We start from the raw sequence: 18,343 nt of genomic DNA on the forward strand, positions 1-18,343 counted from the left end.
GTTATGATACAGTGAGTCAGCCAAAGCAAGAGAGTGTTACAAATGGAGAAAATTCTATGGTGTCAAACTAAATAACCTAATGTTTTCTAAAGGCAAAATCATTGGGGTTTATAGATATGCATTTAAATAGAAATCTTAAAAATTTCAAAGGAGATTTGAATATTTTGACTGTTCTGACAAACCTGTAGGCTCTAGGTTGTCAATGTTTAAAGGGCACTCAAACCAAAAATTAGTCTAACCACAGTACATTAAAGCCATTCAGTGTTGTTGCTATTTCTCAGTGGCGTCTGCCCCCCTGCACCACGAGTTATAAACCTTTACATAAGGAGAAAAAGAGAAAACATCAGACTCATTGTATGAATTTGAGTGTTTCTGAGTCAGAAAAAAGAGACCAAGAGAACATTTAGAAGTAAGAAGAATGCAGATCTGAAGCAAAAATATTCCACCTTAATCAGTCACTGCAAAGAGGAAACTGAGACATTATAACCTCTCTTTAAAATGTGTTTATCTATCTGGCTATTAATACTGATAGCAGTTTACATAATCACCAGACATTTCCCCTGAAAAATAGGGGAAGTTAAATGAAGCCTTCCTTGGAGAGCATGCTACTGAAAGAGTGTATTAGCTATCGATTGAGAGTGATGTATTGCAATGTAAATGACATAAGTTTCTTAGCTAGTTCTTTTGAAAGAAAAATTAAGACAGATGAATATTCTAGCAGTCTATGAAAAAGACATAAAATTTGAAAGTGTCTTAAAGCACTAACAAAGACAGCATATACTATTTTCATTCTAGTACTAAGTAGGAAGGCTTTTGCCCTGTGAAATAAATATTTTTAAATACAGTTACTTATTCATCATGCATAAGATGCCATGTTTTCTCCTCCTGGCTTCATTCCATTTATTATGCTTCTTACAGGACCCCAAATTCTTACTTTTGAAAGTGTAAAGACTACAGGATAAAGATAAGAATTAGAATTAAGTTCGAAATCATAAGCTTATATTAATAACACCAGTGGGATTTTAAGCATTTGAATTCCTTTCATTCTACTAGAATTCAGAACATAGTGTCACTGAAAGTATGTGCTTCGTAGAATCAATGAATGGCTGGAATTGGAAGAGACCTAAAAGATCATCCAGTTCCAACCCAAAGATTCATGTGTTGTAAAGCTCATGACAATCAAGAATACTGAATTTTTTGGCTGATGTGTCATGGAACATATGTTATTCAGTGTTTAACAAGAATTAGTATTGTGCCTGAGGGTTTTACAGAAAGCTGGAGGCATAACAACAGTCCTGAACTCCTGCGACTGAGAAACAGTCAGAGCAAGAAAGAGATGAGAAATTAGGCAAGAAATGAAAGTATGAGAAAATACATAAGATTGTAGAACATTTGAGGCAGTAGTAGAAAATCTAATTGTGAGAAAAATGTATTAAATCTTTGCTGTTCATGGTTCATGCTGGACTAACAGTTTTATTCACCTACTGACATACCTCTGTATTGTATTTTATTCCACCTGAATGAAGACTTAGGTCAGCAGAAAATTACATCAATACTTGTAAACAGGACATCTTTGCAGATGAATTTGAGACAAATTAATACTGAAGTGGTCATTATTATCTGCTCTTTTGTACTTCTCTCTTCTGCTCTCTGTAGTACTTAATGCACACTATTTTCCATTAAATCTCCAATGTGACACAATTGTTTCTCCTATGCTGTGTTCTTGAGTGTCATCAGTTCCACTCTTTCAACCTGCACTTTCATATGATGGTGACTAAACCACGGCCTTTGTTCTTTTCCTGGTAGCCAGCATGGATGTGTTTCAACCTCTAAAGATGAAGACATGCTTGGCAGCAACTGAAGATGGTGTTTCTATGAGATGGTGGTGTATTACTGTCTTGTTACAAAGTGTACAAATATCGTCATTGAATGTCAATTGCTGTTATAGTGTGGTATCTCTTACTGGTGGAAAAAAAAGGGTTCAATTGTTACTATTCTAATTGCATCACAAACCCTTTTTGAAAGACTGAGGCCTATGTAATGTGAAAAGATTTTCCCAAGTGGTCCCTGTGTGAACAAAATTCTCATGTAACAATTGTACTCTGAGTAGGAAGTTCATATAATATCAAAAGAATTTATACTTTACTACACAAGTTAATCATAGCAACTGCAAAACATTCAACACTCTGGTTGGATTATTGTTTTGGATTGTATCAGTTGGGCTTATGATCCTTCTCACACCTTTTACCATCTGTGTATTTATAACTAATAGAGAAAAAAAATAGAGACCCTGTGTGTTTCTTTTTTTTTTACAAAATAGATGAAAGTGAGGTTATATAATGTGCTTACATGGTGATGGCATTTATGGATTGAAAAGGTGTATCATTGTAAACACCTCATAAAACACCAGTTTTTATAAGTTGGGGGATGGTTTCTGATAGATTCATTCTCAGTTCAAGTCCTCAGAAAAAAAGATTCTGGATTTTAATAATAATGTGGACAAAAATAAGATTGTAAGACACATAGTTTTATTGAGAACTCCATGGTAACAACAAACTTAAGAGAATTCAGAGGGGATTCAGAGAAATGTTTTTGAAGAACTATTTTCATTCAACAAACTGAAAATGTATCTATTTGTGTTAAAAATATTTTAATGGTTGCTTTCAAAAATTTTTAACATTAAAGCTTGCATTTTAAGAAACCTTTACTTCCCCCAATGTTTATGTTGCTTAACACCAAAATATCTCTTTGAATTCTGTCTAATTTGAATTCTAATATAATGTAGTGAAAAGAAAAATAAATACAAAAATGTCTTCTTCTATCAACTCAGATTTTTAATGAACCTTTATATATATCATATCAAATAATTTTTTAAGGCAGAGCACTTCAGATTCATGTTACTAGATTTGAAATTAGATTAAGGATAGTCTTGTTTTGTAATTATGATTTATTTTTCTGTTCTTGAAGATAATTTCTGTTAAACTCTTCATGTCTGATATTTTCTTTCTGTGTCCTTACTGTCCAATTTTCTCACCATATTCTATCTGTGTGGCTGTTTGTTTTTTTGTGGTATTTTTGTTTGTTTTTTTCAGGTATTTATTTTCTTCTTTCCATTGGTTCCTTCATCAGTTTTGATTTTATTTTTAGCAATGTGAATATTAGGTTTCACAAAAATTTCTAGGTGTGTTGAACTAATATTTCCTTTTCTGCCTACAAGATATAGTTCTGCCTCTTTCATTTAGTATAAATGCATTCTTTGGAAGGTCTTATTTTATAAAGCTCTTTTGGACTATTCACTACTTCAGTGATTTATATTACTTAAATATTTATTGATGTTCTTTTATTATTGTTGCTGTCACCGAGAGAGTTTTCTGTATCACAGCTGGCCAGAACATGGAGTACTGAGATTTGTCCAAAAAAGCTTATTGTAATCACATTCTGCACTGTGTAGAACCAGGGGCAAGTGGCTACACTTTACCCTAAAATATCAGCAATAATGATAACCAATTTTTATAAGGTTTAGGACAAATCTAAGCTGCTGTGAGGTAACTGAGCTGTTTCTGCTGTTACTGTAGCTTCTGTAACGCTTGAGATTTTCTAACACAGTTGTTGATCCTTTTCCCTAGCATTTAAGGGGTAAAGGGAAGTTACTGGTATCCAAGAGGTAAGATGCATGTATATTATATATGTCCCAAGAGCATCTTCTGTGGCATCAGTCATGGGGGTAGTAAAAACTGTAGATGCTTTTTTTCTGGAGTAAAGTAATACTCAGAATACCACCAGGCAGCTTCACTGTCTCCCTGGTGGCACGTCAGAGAATTAGAGAGCTGGAAGAATTAGTCATTGTTGTATTTAAGGGGCCTTGGCCAGACAGCCTTGGAAAGCTGTCATCATTGTGTCACTATGGCTGTTACAGCCTTGATCAGGGGCCTACTAATAGCTAGGAAATAATATTTTCTATATTCTTCTTGAAAAGAATTCTCACCACCGGTCTTTGCTTTTCTATGACCTTGCTATCCAGGAGTTGGTGAATCAGCAGAGATTATTCGTTTAATTGGAGGCATCGAGGTTCTTCCTGTTTAGTGTTTCACTTTATATCATACAAGTGTATGCCATTTCTCCCTCACGTAGCAGTCACAATGGGGTGAACTATAGGTGCTCATCTGTAGCCAGATCAATTCCAGATAAATACCAAATCAAAACTCAGCTTTTTTTGGGGATGGTTGTCTCCTTCACAGTTGTGGAAACATCTTGTGACAAAAGTGTCCAGCATATATATGCATGAAGGGACAGGAGCATTTCAGTTAATCTGGACCTTCCCCACACTGTTCCTGTTGCTGACTCATATATTTTATACTGTTCATGCTTAATTGACTCTGCCCCTGTGGCAAATTCTCAAGAGACACCACAATTTTATGTCCATCTGATGCTTCCATCATACACAGTTTGCAATTAGCAGCTTTTACCCTGAATTAATTATCTCATATTTTTCCCTGTCCCCATCCAAAAGATGAATTTTTAACAAAATACATTCTTTATGCTATCTTATGTATGCACACAACTAGCTGCACTCGCATAAAGTGCTGATACAATTTTAAAACAGGTGTTGGAAAAGGCTTGGAAAAGTCTATTTTTCCACCTTGATGCTATTTTTTCTCATCTGTCATGTCCTTTTCCAGTCACTTTCACTCTCTTTAAGAAAACATTATCATACTATATTTTATGCAACTGAGTTGAATTAATGTCACGTCATGATCTGAAATGTACAATCTGCAAATTTAATAAATCCCAGAAGGAAATTTATTATATATTTAAACAAACAAAAAAAGAAATTAATTCTATTCTTTCTTAAATTTGAGAATCAATTTGATATAGAATTGTGGATATTTCCATGTCTTCTGATGGCATACACCATTACAACTATAATGTATTCACAGAATGACAGCACAGCTGAAGTTGTCAGGGACTGTGGAGGTCACCTGGTCCAACCTTGCTGCCCAAGCAGGGTCACTCAAAGCAGACTGCCCAGAACCATATCCAGATGGCTTTTGAATACCTTATAGAAGGGATACTCCATCACCTACCTGGGCAACTTGTACCAATACTCCATCACCCTCACAGTGAAAAAGCGTTTTCTGGTGTTCAGATGGAATCTCTTGTGTTTCAGTTTGTGCCCATCACCTTTGGTCCTGTTACTGGGCACCACTGGAAAGAACCTGGTATCTGTCTCCATCAGGTATTTATGTAGTCAGTCAGGTATTTATGTACATCAGTAAGATGCTCTGAGCATTCTCTTCTCCAGGCTGAACAGTTCCAGACCTCTCAGCATTTCCTCATAAGATTATTCCTCTGGTTCCTTTACCATCTTTGTGGCCTTCACTATGCTGTGTGCAGAATGTCCATGTCTCTCTTGCGCTGAGAAGCCCAGAACTGGACACAGTTTGACCACAACAGCACTGAAAAAAGGGGAAAGATCACCTCTTCTATCCTGCTGGAAACATATACTTTTAGCCTTTACTTAAAACTAGCATATTGATGGCTCATGTTCAACTTTCTGTCCTTAGGTCACTTTCTGCAAAGCTGCTTTCCAGATGGGTGATCCCCATTATGAACTGGTGCCTGGGGTTGTGCAGGACTTTTCACTTCTACTTGTTGAACTTCATGAAGTTCCTGTCAGCCTGTTTCTCCAGTCTCTTAAGGTCATTCTGGCTGTGACAACTGTGTGGTCTATCAGTCATTTCTCTTAGTTTTGCACCTTCTGCACACTTGCTGAGGATCCACTCTGTCCCACCATCCATTAAAGAAGACATTGAATAGGATCAGACACAGTATGACCCCTAGGCTGCAATCCTAGTTGCTGGGAATGATGCTTCATACTAGTACACAACTACACATCATATATTTGCACTGGTTGGTAAGCATGTGATTTACCTTACTTCTATGTCTTCATAGCATGTATGAATACTACCGAACAAAACAGAAGTCTGTCAAGGGTTAAAACTTTTCAAAGATTTGTTTTACAGTGTTGATGATGGGTGCTATTTAAACACATAAGCCTCTTCAGCCTTTCTTAGATAAATGAAATCTCAGTGTTTTACTGCTAAGTTTCTTCCACCTGAAATGAACTTTAAATTAAATGGCATTCCTTATTCTTCCATCCATATAATAATAACCTTATAATTCATGCTCTCCATAAAGACAAAATGAATAAACATGTAAACATACACTGTTTAATCTTGAATTGAAATATGATAGAGCATATTCAATTCATGCTAAAATTTTGTACCATCTTGAAATATATGGACTGATCTTGAATCCAAGATATATTGAAACTATTAATCAAACCTGTATCAACCTATATCTACTTTGTGCATATAACAGATGCCCCAAGCAAGATTTGTTGTCCTATGTCTACTCGACCTGAAAACATAATCCACTTGGTTATAAAACCCCAGCAGAATACTATACCATGTATTTCTTGGGTAAATACATGCTGTTGATTCAACTTTTAAAAAGAGTTTGAGACTGAGGAATTACCTTGTAAAATTTCTAAATGACATTATGACTGAAGAGTCTGCAAGTTTTCTACTTGTCTGAAGTTTACAAAATGAAGTAAGGCTATATACCTACAGCTAATATTTTTGAAAATAGATTTTCTGTACTAAGGTTTTTTAAATATACTATCATTAATTAAATATTTAAAGTATCTGATCTTAAAATGGTTCAAACATTAAGAAATTCCTGATTTGAAAAACTATAAAATTTAGTAGATCAGTATGTACTGAATTGCAAAAAATCTATATTTAAATTTTGGCTGAAATTTCTAAGAAATCTTTCTATATGAACTATACTGCAATTAAAAATAGACAGAATTGCTAATCAAGTAAACCTTTTAAACTTAAAATCTCTTGAGGTACTCCTTTGACTAATTGGTTCTTCTTCTGTCCTCAGACTGGTTATTGTAATTTCATATTCTCTTGAAATTGCAGGGGATGTTATGTACTGTTGATGCTACAGAGAAGAGCTCTGAAAGAGCAGTACTGTGGCAGATGTCCGAGGAAGAGATTCCATATGGGTTATCTTCCCTCTTGGAATAAAGGGACATTAATTCAATTAACTCCTCCAAGACGTTTTATTTCAGATGCTGTATATCAAAAATTTGTTCAGTCAAACTCTATTAAAAAACACAGGGAGGGAGAAACCTAAGGTTCTGAGTATCAGTTATTATCTAACTCTCAGGGATAATGCAATTTTTAAACTGCCTGCTGTGATTCAATTTATTTCCCTTGAATACCTGTTCCAAGAAGATTCTCTAAGAAAGTCAACATTTGCATAGATGACAACCTCCCAAAACCCAACACAGTCAAGGTGATTTTTTATAAAGTATTACTGTCGGTTATAAGTGTATTCAAATATGGCATGTGTGTGTGTGTGTAGCATCTAACAGAAGCTAACAACCTTATATTTCCAAGGAAATATATTGCCTTGTCAATCTATTAATCTTCAAGAATTATCACATATCCCAGTTTTAGTTATTACTTCAATAATATTTAGGTATCACAGAGCAGCAATATGTTGTTATGAAGTGAGTATATTTTAAAAAAAGAACTAAGCAGTGGTATAAATTTACAAACATCTTGAAGGAAAAGTGTACATTTTAGGTAATAAGTCATCTAGATGGTTGAACTAGAGAAAGTTAATGAACAAAAATATGGCAAATTCCATATTTGGAAAAAAGAACTTACTAATCTATTATCATTTATGAGATGTAAAAAGATGGTAATGAGAATTAAAAATATATCCATAGATGGAATCAATGTGAGAAGCTATAAGAGCAGATCCCAGAGGAGGACAACAATTTACATATCTTGTAGATCTACCACATCAGAATATGTTGTGATTTTTTTAAACCCTAAACACAAATTTTCCTGGCTTCCAGCCCTAATTAGAAAATATTACAACTTAAATTTTAGAGTACTGAAAAATTATTGAAGATTATTTTTAGCCAAATGCAGAAACTTTCTGTTCCTAAGCTCTTTCACGCTGCGGCTTGTTTTTTTTTTTTTTTTTTTTAATCACAAGAGAATTGATTTTATACTTTTTGGAATGTACCTATACCTTACTGCAAGTAGGTGAGTTTCATTTTTTAATTTCATACTTTATCATGTTTAGTATTTGAAGCCATTGTTTATTTCTAAACAAAGAAATATTTATTGAAGAAGCAGAAAGAAAGTTATAACTTCTGTTGATGTATGTCCCAGGATGCAATGCCTTTCACCATTCCAAGGTAGTCTGAGGTATAACAGTATTATTAAAGCTCATATTTTTGAGCTGTTTTTAATTTCTTCTGGTTGCTTACAGATTACAGGCTTTGCATTGTAACCAATTCAGCTTCTTGAAATCCGATTGTGTACTTATTCTGCTTTTCATAACATTAAATACATTAAAAGTTGCAATTAATTCAGTGGTTCTGTCACTTTGCTTAGCAGTTCCTTGCAGATTGGCATTCATCAGAATATCTGTATGCAGTAGTAGTATTGACTTTTAAGATATTTAACGAGGAGAGGTTTAGGAAAGCACAGCTTACCAATAGGTGGCTTAGAGGATGATGCTATCATCAAAATTTTGGGTTTTTTGATCATGGGGCAAACTCCATGTTGCCTAATCTCGTCAAACCAGATGGGCTTCATCTATCTGGGAAGGCCAAAAGAACTGTAGCCCGTAAGTTGGCAGGGTTAGTTAAGAGGGCTTTAAACTAGGTTTGAAGGGGGAAGGGGCAGCAACTGGGCTCTCCAGAAATAAGCCTAAGGGTATAGAGCCAGAGTTGAGAATAAAATCAATGGCCCAGCTGAAGTGCATGTACACCAATGCACGCAGTATGGGAAACAAACAAGAGGAGCTGGAAGCCATAGTGCAGCAGGAAAACTATGACATAGTTGCTGTCACAGAAACGTGGTGGGATGACTCACACGACTGGAGTGCTGCTATGGGGGGCTACAAGCTCTTCAGAAAGGACAGGCAGGGAAGGAGAGGTGGAGGGGTGGCTTTATATGTTAGAGAGTCTCTTGACTCTGTTGAAGTTGAGGTCAGCAGTGACAAGCAGCAGTCCACAGCAGCCTGTGGACCAGAATCAGGGGGAAGGCCAACAAGGCTGACATCCTTGTGGGTGTCTGTTACAGACCACCCAACCAGGATGATGAAGGAGACGAATTATTCTACAAGCAGCTGGCAGAAGTCTCAAAATGTCCAGCCCTTGTGCTTGTGGGTGACTTTAACCTGCCGGATATCTGCTGGGAGCTTCATACTGCAGAGAAGAGGCAGTCAAGGAGGTTCCTGGAATGTATAGAGGATAATTTCCTTCATCAAGTGGTAAATGAACCTACCAGGGGTAAGGCCCCACTAGACCTACTGTTTACAAACAGAGAGGGGCTGGTGGATGATGTAGTGGTTGGAGGCCGCCTGGGGCATAGTGACCACGAAATAATAGAATTTTCAATCCTCAGGGATGTAAGGAGAGCCATCATTAAAAACTCTACTCGGGACTTCCTAAGGGCAGATTTTGGCCTATTCAAAAAACTAATTCAGGGCATACCCTGGGAAACAACCCTTAAAGGCAAGGAGGTCCAGGAGGGATGGACATGCTTCAAGCAGGCAATTTTGAGCGCACAGGAACAGGCTATACCAGTGTGCCGAAAGGCCAGCCGGAGGGGAAGACGGTCGGCTTGGTTAAATAGGGAGGTTCTGAAAGAAATCAGGGATAAAAAGAAAGTTTATAGACTGTGGAAGAAAGAGCTGGCTACTTATGAAGAATTTACGAAGAGAGTTAGGTCATGCAGGAAAAAAATTAGGGAAAGAAAAGTGGAATTTGAAGTTAATTTGGCTAATTCAGTTAGGGATAACAAAAAGTCCTTCTATAAATAGCAAGAGGAGGGGCAAGGAAAACCTCAATTCTCTGTTGGACTTGGAGGGAAATATAGTTAACAAAGATGAGGAGAATGCTGAGGTACTTAACACCTACTTTGCCTCAGTTTTTAGCAGTAAGACAGGTGGCCCTCAGGACAACTGGCCTCTAGAGCAGATAGACAGAGACAGAGAGCTGAATAGCCCTCCCGTATTCCAGAAGGATGTAGTTAGAGACTTACTGAGCCAGCTGGATCCGAACAAGTCTATGAGACCAGACGGGATCCATCCCAGGGTGATGAGGGAACTGGCAGAAGAGCTTGCCAAACCACTCTCCATCATCTTCCAACAGTCCTGGCTCTCTGGGAAGGTCCCAGATGATTGGAGGTTGGCGAATGTCACCCCAATCCACAAAAAAGGCTGCAAGCAGGACCCTGGCAACTACAGGCCTGTCAACCTGACCTCGGTGCCTGTCAGGGTTATGGAGCAGATCATCCTGAGTGCAATCACACAGCACTTTCAGGATGGACAAGGGATTAGACCCAGCCAGCATGGGTTTAGGAGGGGCAGGTCCTGTCTGACCAACCTGATCTCTTTTTACGATCAGGTGACCCGCTTGGTGGATGAGGGGAAGGCTGTGGATGTGGTCTATCTAGACTTCAGCAAGGCCTTTGACACTGTCTCCCATAATATACTCCTGGAAAAGCTGGTAGCCCATGGCTTGGACAAGTGCATCCTCTCCTGGATTAGGAGCTGACTGGAGGGTCGGGCCCAGAGAGTGCTGGTGAATGGAGCTGCATCCAGCTGGCGGCCAGTCACTAGTGGTGTTCCCCAGGGGTCTGTGTTGTGTCCAGTCCTGTTTAACATCTTTATTGACGATTTAGATGAGGGGATTGAGTCCATCATCAGCAAATTTGCTGATGACACCAAATTGGGAGGGAGTGTCGACCTGCTGGAAGGCAGGAGGGCTCTGCAGAGGGATCTGGATAGACTTGAGAGATGGGCTGATGGGATGAAGTTCAATAAAGCCAAGTGCTGGGTCCTGCACTTTGGCCACAACAACCCCCTGCAGCGCTACAGGCTGGGGACAGAGTGGCTGGAGAGCAGCCAGGTAGAAAGGGACCTGGGGGTACTAATTGACAGGAAGCTCAACATGAGCCAACAGTGTGCCCAGGTGGCCAAGAAGGCCAATGGGATCTTGTCCTGTATCAAAAATAGCGTGGCCAGCAGAACCAGGGAAGTGATCCTTCCCCTGTACTCTGCGTTGGTGAGGCCACACCTTGAGTATTGTGTTCAGTTCTGGGCCCCTCAGTTCAGGAGGGATATTGAGGTGCTGGAGCGGGTCCAGAGAAGAGCAACAAGGCTGGTGAAGGGACTGGAGCATAAGTCCTATGGGGAGAGGCTGAGGGAGCTGGGGTTGTTTAGCCTGGAGAAGAGAAGGCTCAGAGGTGACCTCATCACTGTCTATAACTACCTGAAGGGAAGTTCTAGCCAGGTGGGGGTTGGCCTCTTCTCTCAGGCACTCAGCAATAGGACAAGGGGGCCCGGTCTTAAGCTCTGCCAGGGGAAATTTAAGTTGGATATCAGGAAAAAATTCTTTACAGAGAGAGTAATCAGGCATTGGAATGGGCTGCCCAGAGAGATGGTGGATTCACCATCCCTGGAGATTTTTAAATGCAGATTGGACGTGGCACTGAGTGCCATGATCTAGTAAATGGACTGGATTTGGACCAAGGGTTGGACTCGATGATCTCGGAGGTCTTTTCCAACCCAATCGATTCTATGATTCTATGATTCTATAAGACTATCTTACTTAAAGTCTCTCATCATGGCATATTGATGTCAATAAGATCTGCAGTGCCACTCAGACTAGGAATTTTCTTATCCCTTTCCTCTTTTCCAATACTCTCTTTGAGAAGTTCTTTGCTTTGGGATGTTTTTATGATTCCCGGATTCACAGTAAACAAAAAACTGCTGCATTCAGGAAATGCTGCTAAGCATTTCAGAGATCTGAAACAGTGTTAAAGCAGGAGGTCTCTAGTCTAGAGGTTGCCAGAGTTTCAAGTCCTGCTCTGATTAAAGGCAAGTTTTAAGCACAGGAACATTAGGAAAGGAAAGGATATACCCACATTTATGGCTTCCCTACAGCACTACCAGATGACTTGGGGTGTTAAATCTGGCAAAGCAGATGGGAATTTAATGTACATTTCATCTATATATGCTGAATGGTGAGTCAGAAGAATTTAGGAGAACAGATCACCCTGCCATCTCAGTTTGGCAAATTTAACTCAAGCTTTTCTGGAAGAAACTATTTACTGGCTGATATTATGAATGACTAAACTGTGTTATTTGGCAAATAAAATATTTGCTTAGCAGTAGTTGACTGTAGTTTTTTTGTTGATTCATAGTATAACATAGTGCTGGAGGTTCTTCCAGTGTTTGGGTTAGTACTTCTCTGTGTTAGCTGTATTGAACCTAAATGAAAATAAATGGGACAAGAGTTATGGAAAAAAGGGCTCAAACACTGTGTTTGTTTCTACATAGGATGACCAAAGACTTAATCGTTGCTTTTTCTTAAGAGGTCTGGGATTTTTATTTAGTGAGTTTTTAATTATTGCACTGGTATGATCAAAGACATAGCATGATAAACCATACATTTTTCATGAATGTGGAACTGGGGATGGACTTTATTAGAACTCTAAAGTTCTTTTATTATTTTTATTTATATTTATTTATTATATAATTATATAAATAAATATACTCATATATAAATAATTTATCTATAATACATTATTATAAATATATAATTATTTATAATTATAAATAGTTATATATAACAATTTATATATAAATATTTATTTACATTTATACATAAATAAAATTATAATATAAATAATTTATTATAAATGAATTATTTACAATAATTTAATTATTATAAATATTTATAATATTACTTATAAATATTTATAATATTACTTATATTATAAATAGAAATATATTTATATATTTTATTATATTTATTATATTTATTCAAGAGATATGTCTCATGTCTCTTGAATGAAAAGCTCAGCACTGAGTAATGAACAATCTTGTGTTGGCAAAATTATCATGCATCTTTACCAGAGAAATTGAGAGATACGCTGCATTGTATCTGCATGGTATTTTAGAAATTAATGGTTCTGTATTCCACAGTCTTTACATATGCTAGTGAAATGTGATTCTCTATAACAACTGTCTCAAATAATGCCATTATATGGTAGAAAGATAACACTTACTAGAGCTTCTTGCTAATGTTAAGAATTGATTTTACTTTTTGAAGTTCTTTCATACTACTAAAGAAAATAAAATTATGCTTTTTTCTTCTTTTCTCTGTTTCTCCTGAAGACCTATTGCCCTTTATGTCCCTAAATACACATTTTTCTTCCACAGTTCATGCTCTTTATATAACCATCTGTTCTGCTTTCTAAGCTCTGTTTCCCTGAGTGTCATGTCATAAAACTCAAAGTCGAAAGAAATGGCTTGCACGGTTGGGCAAACAACACAAGGAAAAAGTTGGTGTTTGGGTGGCATTTTCCATATATTTGCAGAGCTTCTTACGGTAGCTTGCAGTAATCCTGAAATTTGTTGTAGTCAGAGTTCCTTTTTCTTCTTTTCTTGTGTGTGAAAGCAAGGAAGACAGTTGGTATATTTTAACATGGTTGAAGTTTGTTAGTTTAAGAAATCTGAGGGCTACTTGTAAATATTCCTGCTACACTGCAATATCTTGTGATTACAGGCTTCTCTGAAGTTGTCATAGCTGGCTGTTAGGTATCATGTTGCCACCATAGGAGGAAAGGCATTAAGTCTTAGTATATCTTCAACATCCTTTTCCTGCTTCTCTAAGACCTTCCTCTAGTTTTCTGCTAGCAACTGAGAGAGGAAGAGGATCTTGCACATCAGAGATTAGTATCTACCTCCAAATATGTCCTAGACTGGGCAAGCCCCTTGCTTCCATGTATGTACATGTTGAGAACAGAGGCAGGCGGGAAGGAATATACGTACTAGTCTTTGCTTGATCCCCAGGTTATGAGTAATATTTTCTCTGGGTTCACATCCAGTTAGCTGTTGAATGATTTTGGTGCTGGACTGACAAATTCATGACAGGCCATTCTTGAGTCCTTGCGTGATATAGTTGTTCTCCAGTGACCTTTTCAGTACAGCACACCTTGACATTCCCTCCTCTGGATGTGGCACATAATTCAGCTTTAACTGAGGAAGCCCAAAACTTTAGCAAAAATTTGAGCCTCAGCTGGAAGCTTGACAAAAGGCTGAGGTGATTGATTAACAGATAGCAGCTCTGCAGACATTTTTTCATTACTTTTTATCTTATAGAGACTGTCAGAAAGACTGTAGAAAGAGAATAAACTAGATAGTTTAACTCAAAGCGAATTTTAAGGCTTGAAAGAAAAAAAAAGATGTGTGTGGAATAGATGTATGCTTATGTACGTTTATATACAGTGGGTTTGTACATAGCATTTCAAATATTTTTGGGGGTAGATAGGACATTGAACTTTTTGAAAGAAAGTATTATTCTGTCACAAAGATTTAGAGCACTTGTTTATGGATTACACTTTTAGAGAGACTTTATGCAGGCACCACAGTGTGAATCTCTAGATTTGTGGGGGACAAAGTAGCCCAGAGCTGCAGGTTGCAGTTTGGGTGTCTGCATGCTCAAACACTGCCTGCAGAAACAGATGTTGCCTCGTTTATCTCAATTGCTTTTAATCACACCATCCGTTCCTGTCTCCTACTGTGTAAGGTATTGGACTGGCCTCTCACTGTAGTGCATGTCCCATTTTTTTGTAGTTCTACTCAAACACTGTCCATGGCTCCTGTTTTGAACCTCCCACTGGGGAAGCCTCTCACTTCATTGGTACAATCTGCACATGATTCTTTAGCTGTAGTTTTCTTTTGGAAAAGGATGATCATTTATGTGTTCCTTTACAGAAAATACTGGCAGGAGAGAGGCATCCAGTGTGGGCTGTCATCTGGAAAGAATCCGAAACCAAGCTAATGTGTTCTGGTAATGTATTAGCCACTGTGAGTTTTCCCCTGAAATTAAACTTGAGGTTTTTATTAAGTTCTTTATAGGTGTTTAAATGATTTTTTCTTGTGTGTTGTTGTACTGCTCTGAATTGTAGCAAGCGTGAAAGTGCTGTCAGAAAGGACAGACTGATTTTTTGTTCTTGGCTTACCTAAAGACAGCTCATCTTGGAAATGCAGTTTGACAGTCAGTCCTCTTAGGTAAATCACATACATGATGAAAGTTTTTCTTTTTTGGACAGGTGTTCATTGGATCTATCAACATTTTTTCCTACTTATTTGGCCTAAAATCTGCATGGTATTTGAATTCTAATTTGGATATCAGTACAAATAGCAAATAATTCTTCTAAAAGTGTTTCTTAATTTTCATATGCATTTAATTTGGAAAAAAAAAAACCCCAAAAATCCCACAAAAGAAACAAATGAACAAACAAAAAGAGAAATTAACAAAAGATGAATACATGTAAATAATTATAGTTTCATTCAAAGAAGTGTGAGAAGACATCCAAAGGATGAAATGATGACACTGTTTTTTTAATTTTTTGGTCAACCTTGGGAGTTTGAAACAGCTTTTAACCCAACAAATTGTTTCTGTGTTTATTATTGGTGCAATGTATTATATATAAGTTTTTAAAACCTTATAATCTCTGTGATATGTTAAATTATTATAGAATGGAGTAGGAAAGTACTTTCACAGAGCAATAAAGAACACTTCATTTTTTACACTGATTTTTCTTATGTGTCTTTTTTTGACAGTATATAGATTTCTTTTTTTTATTGCATACTAACAAAGACGAGAAAAATTTTAAATAGTGCCAAGAAACTTGTTGGTTAACCATTTCATGCTTTTAGTCTTTTTTTGTTTAGCTTTTCTTGTTTTTATCTTCTTTCACAGAGAACTGATACTTGGAAAAAAATTCAGATATCTTCAGGTGAAAATTTTGCATTCTATTTTCTCACCTCAATTGGAATTGGACTTTCAGCTTTGTTACTACATAAAAAAATGGTTTGCATGAAAATGATTTGTGGATTTGTATGATCTTGATGTAGCAATACCTTTTTATGTAAGCCTTCATTCAGTCACTTAAGTTCATTGTTGCTGGAGTTCTGTTGTGGTTCTGGCAGCACTGCTCACTTTATGTAAATAGTCTGGCTTTCTCTTTTTCACTGTCTAGATAACTACCTGTCTACTTTTCTGTGACTACTTCTTATACACTCAGCACCATGATACAGGAATCTATCCAGAACATTGCTTTTTGACTGCAACTGCCACAGACTAGGCAAGTGTGTGCAGAGCTCTTAGATGTAGAAACAGAGTATTTTGATGTACTCCTCATCAAAAGATACAAAAAAGCTTTTACTTACAGCAGATAGTGTACAAACAGTTTTTATTTATGCAGGTAAAGCTGTTGGTGAAGAAAATTAGGTGGCCATTTTCTGCCTGAAAGGAGTAGCAAAATATTTACAACCTTGTCCAACCTCTCACTGTGAGATTTGCTGAAGAAAATGCTAACAGCTGTCGGAGAATAGCAGAGCCTACTCCCTATCAGAAGTCAAAATTTTCAGTGTTAGGCTTAGGAAAGGGGAAAATCTGGCTGCTCTGCTTCCTGGACTAGATTTGATATGAACAATTATCATAATTTCATTCTCTTGGCCTCATCTTCTGCAGCCTATTGCCATCAATTCAAAGTGGTAAGGTCAGACTGTGCTGATGAGTGTGTCCTCTTTTAGCTGCTCTTGCAACCAATTTCAGTTACCAGCACTGCTTCCATAGCTTACCACACCTTCACAAAAAATAACCAGCCCAGAGAACAGAAGATGCCAAGACATGACAGTCATCACTTTTGAATTAAAACAGTGTGAGCACTTGAGGATTTGAGAAAAATTCATGTGTTCATCTGGCAGCTTCTGTGTTTATTAAACCCTTTGCAATGTAAGTTAAAAGTACATCTGAAATAGAAGGGTGCTGAGTTTGGCAAAATATTACAGAAACATTGAAAACTAAAATTAGTAAGAAAAAAAATAATATTGTAAGTATTCATGCTTTGGATAACTACATGTTTGTTCTGCATATGGCATTTTAAGAAAACATTCATTTTTAGCAATCCAACAAACACTGGCTCAGTGATCTGGTCCTTTCTGCATGTTCATGTAGATAAGTGTTTAGTGTCTGTAGATTAGCCCATCTTTCTCTTTCTAGTAGCAATTACAAATTTATATATCATATAATAATTATTCAATTCATTTTGTCTGATACTGTAGAACACCTTGCAGACTAATTCCCTTTCCCTTAATTAAAAAGTTTTTCTTTGTGAAACCATATACGGGTACTTTTTCTTTCTGTGCATTCTCAGTCAGGCTGTAAGTTGTCTGTGGACATTAGTTTCTCAATTTTGAGGGACTCTGACTTGCCTTATTAAAGCACTTTGTTGTCAAGAGAAATATGGCTTTTCTTAGTATGTTTCTATGTAGGGCTGTATAAAACTCTGTGAAGCTAAATGTTTTACAGGAGATTGAAGCCAGCACTGAATATGCTCCAAAGAGCTATGTTCTCTATTCCAAACAATCTCTTGCTCAGAACTGTTTATTTTTATCCTTTGTTTTCCTCTGCTCTTTGCTTGTTTTCTCATCCTTGGACTTTTTTTTTTTTTTTACGTTTTATTAGTATTACTTATATATAAATGTAAAATATAACCACAAATATAAATAAAATTTATATGTGAATCATCTGTATAAGATATAGGCTTCCGTGAATGAATAGTTTTGGATTTGTTTTTTTTCATGATGTTTGATTGTTTAATTGAATTATGTTCCCTTAAACCACTCAGGCATTTTCTAACAAAGGGAATAGATTTCCTCAAGGGACAAAATCACCATATGGCTTTTGCTGTGTATACTGTGGGTTTTGTTAAATTCAAAGGTCTGCTGGTACCCTGACTTCAGATGTCTTCTTTCTCTCTTGGGCTGTAAACCAAAGTCTCCTGCCACCTGAGGAAGTTCACAGCACAGAGAATTGCAATTTGTGTTTGGCAAGCTGTGTTTGGGAAAACAGCTGCCACTTTCTTTTCTTAACTTAGTCATACCTGCTCTGAAATACTGACTTATTTATTGGAGCTGGGACTCCCAGACAGTACGGTAACCATCATTCCTTGGAATAATCCTTTCTCTCCTTCACCCAATTAATCATTGATATTGTTGAAATTTTAAATCCTAACAGATATTTGCTTTTATCAGCCTGCTCCTTGAAAGGTTGCTGTTTCCAAAACTTTAACTGTGGCTTTCATTCTGTGGAATTGAAAGCTGCTATGATTCAAAATATTTCTCTCTCATGTAATAGGTAGAAAATACTTTGGGCTGTGTA

At 37.0% G+C, this 18,343-nt stretch overlaps 1 long non-coding RNA gene across 1 annotated transcript in view; it reads left to right on the forward strand.

Annotated features, from left to right (window-relative positions):
* LOC113951521 overlaps positions 1-17,606 on the forward strand; it is a 71,003-nt gene extending 53,397 nt beyond the window's left edge. Inside the window, exons 5-6 of the long non-coding RNA XR_003529186.1 lie at positions 14,887-15,306; positions 15,878-17,606. This is a non-coding gene — a long non-coding RNA (uncharacterized LOC113951521). The remainder of the gene's footprint in view (positions 1-14,886; positions 15,307-15,877) is intronic.
* Positions 17,607-18,343: the final 737 nt, after the last annotated feature.

The sequence above is a fragment of the Corapipo altera genome, unplaced genomic scaffold, assembly GCF_003945725.1.
Source record: "Corapipo altera isolate COAL_440 unplaced genomic scaffold, ASM394572v1 61286, whole genome shotgun sequence".
NCBI classification, from domain to species: Eukaryota; Metazoa; Chordata; class Aves; order Passeriformes; family Pipridae; genus Corapipo; species Corapipo altera.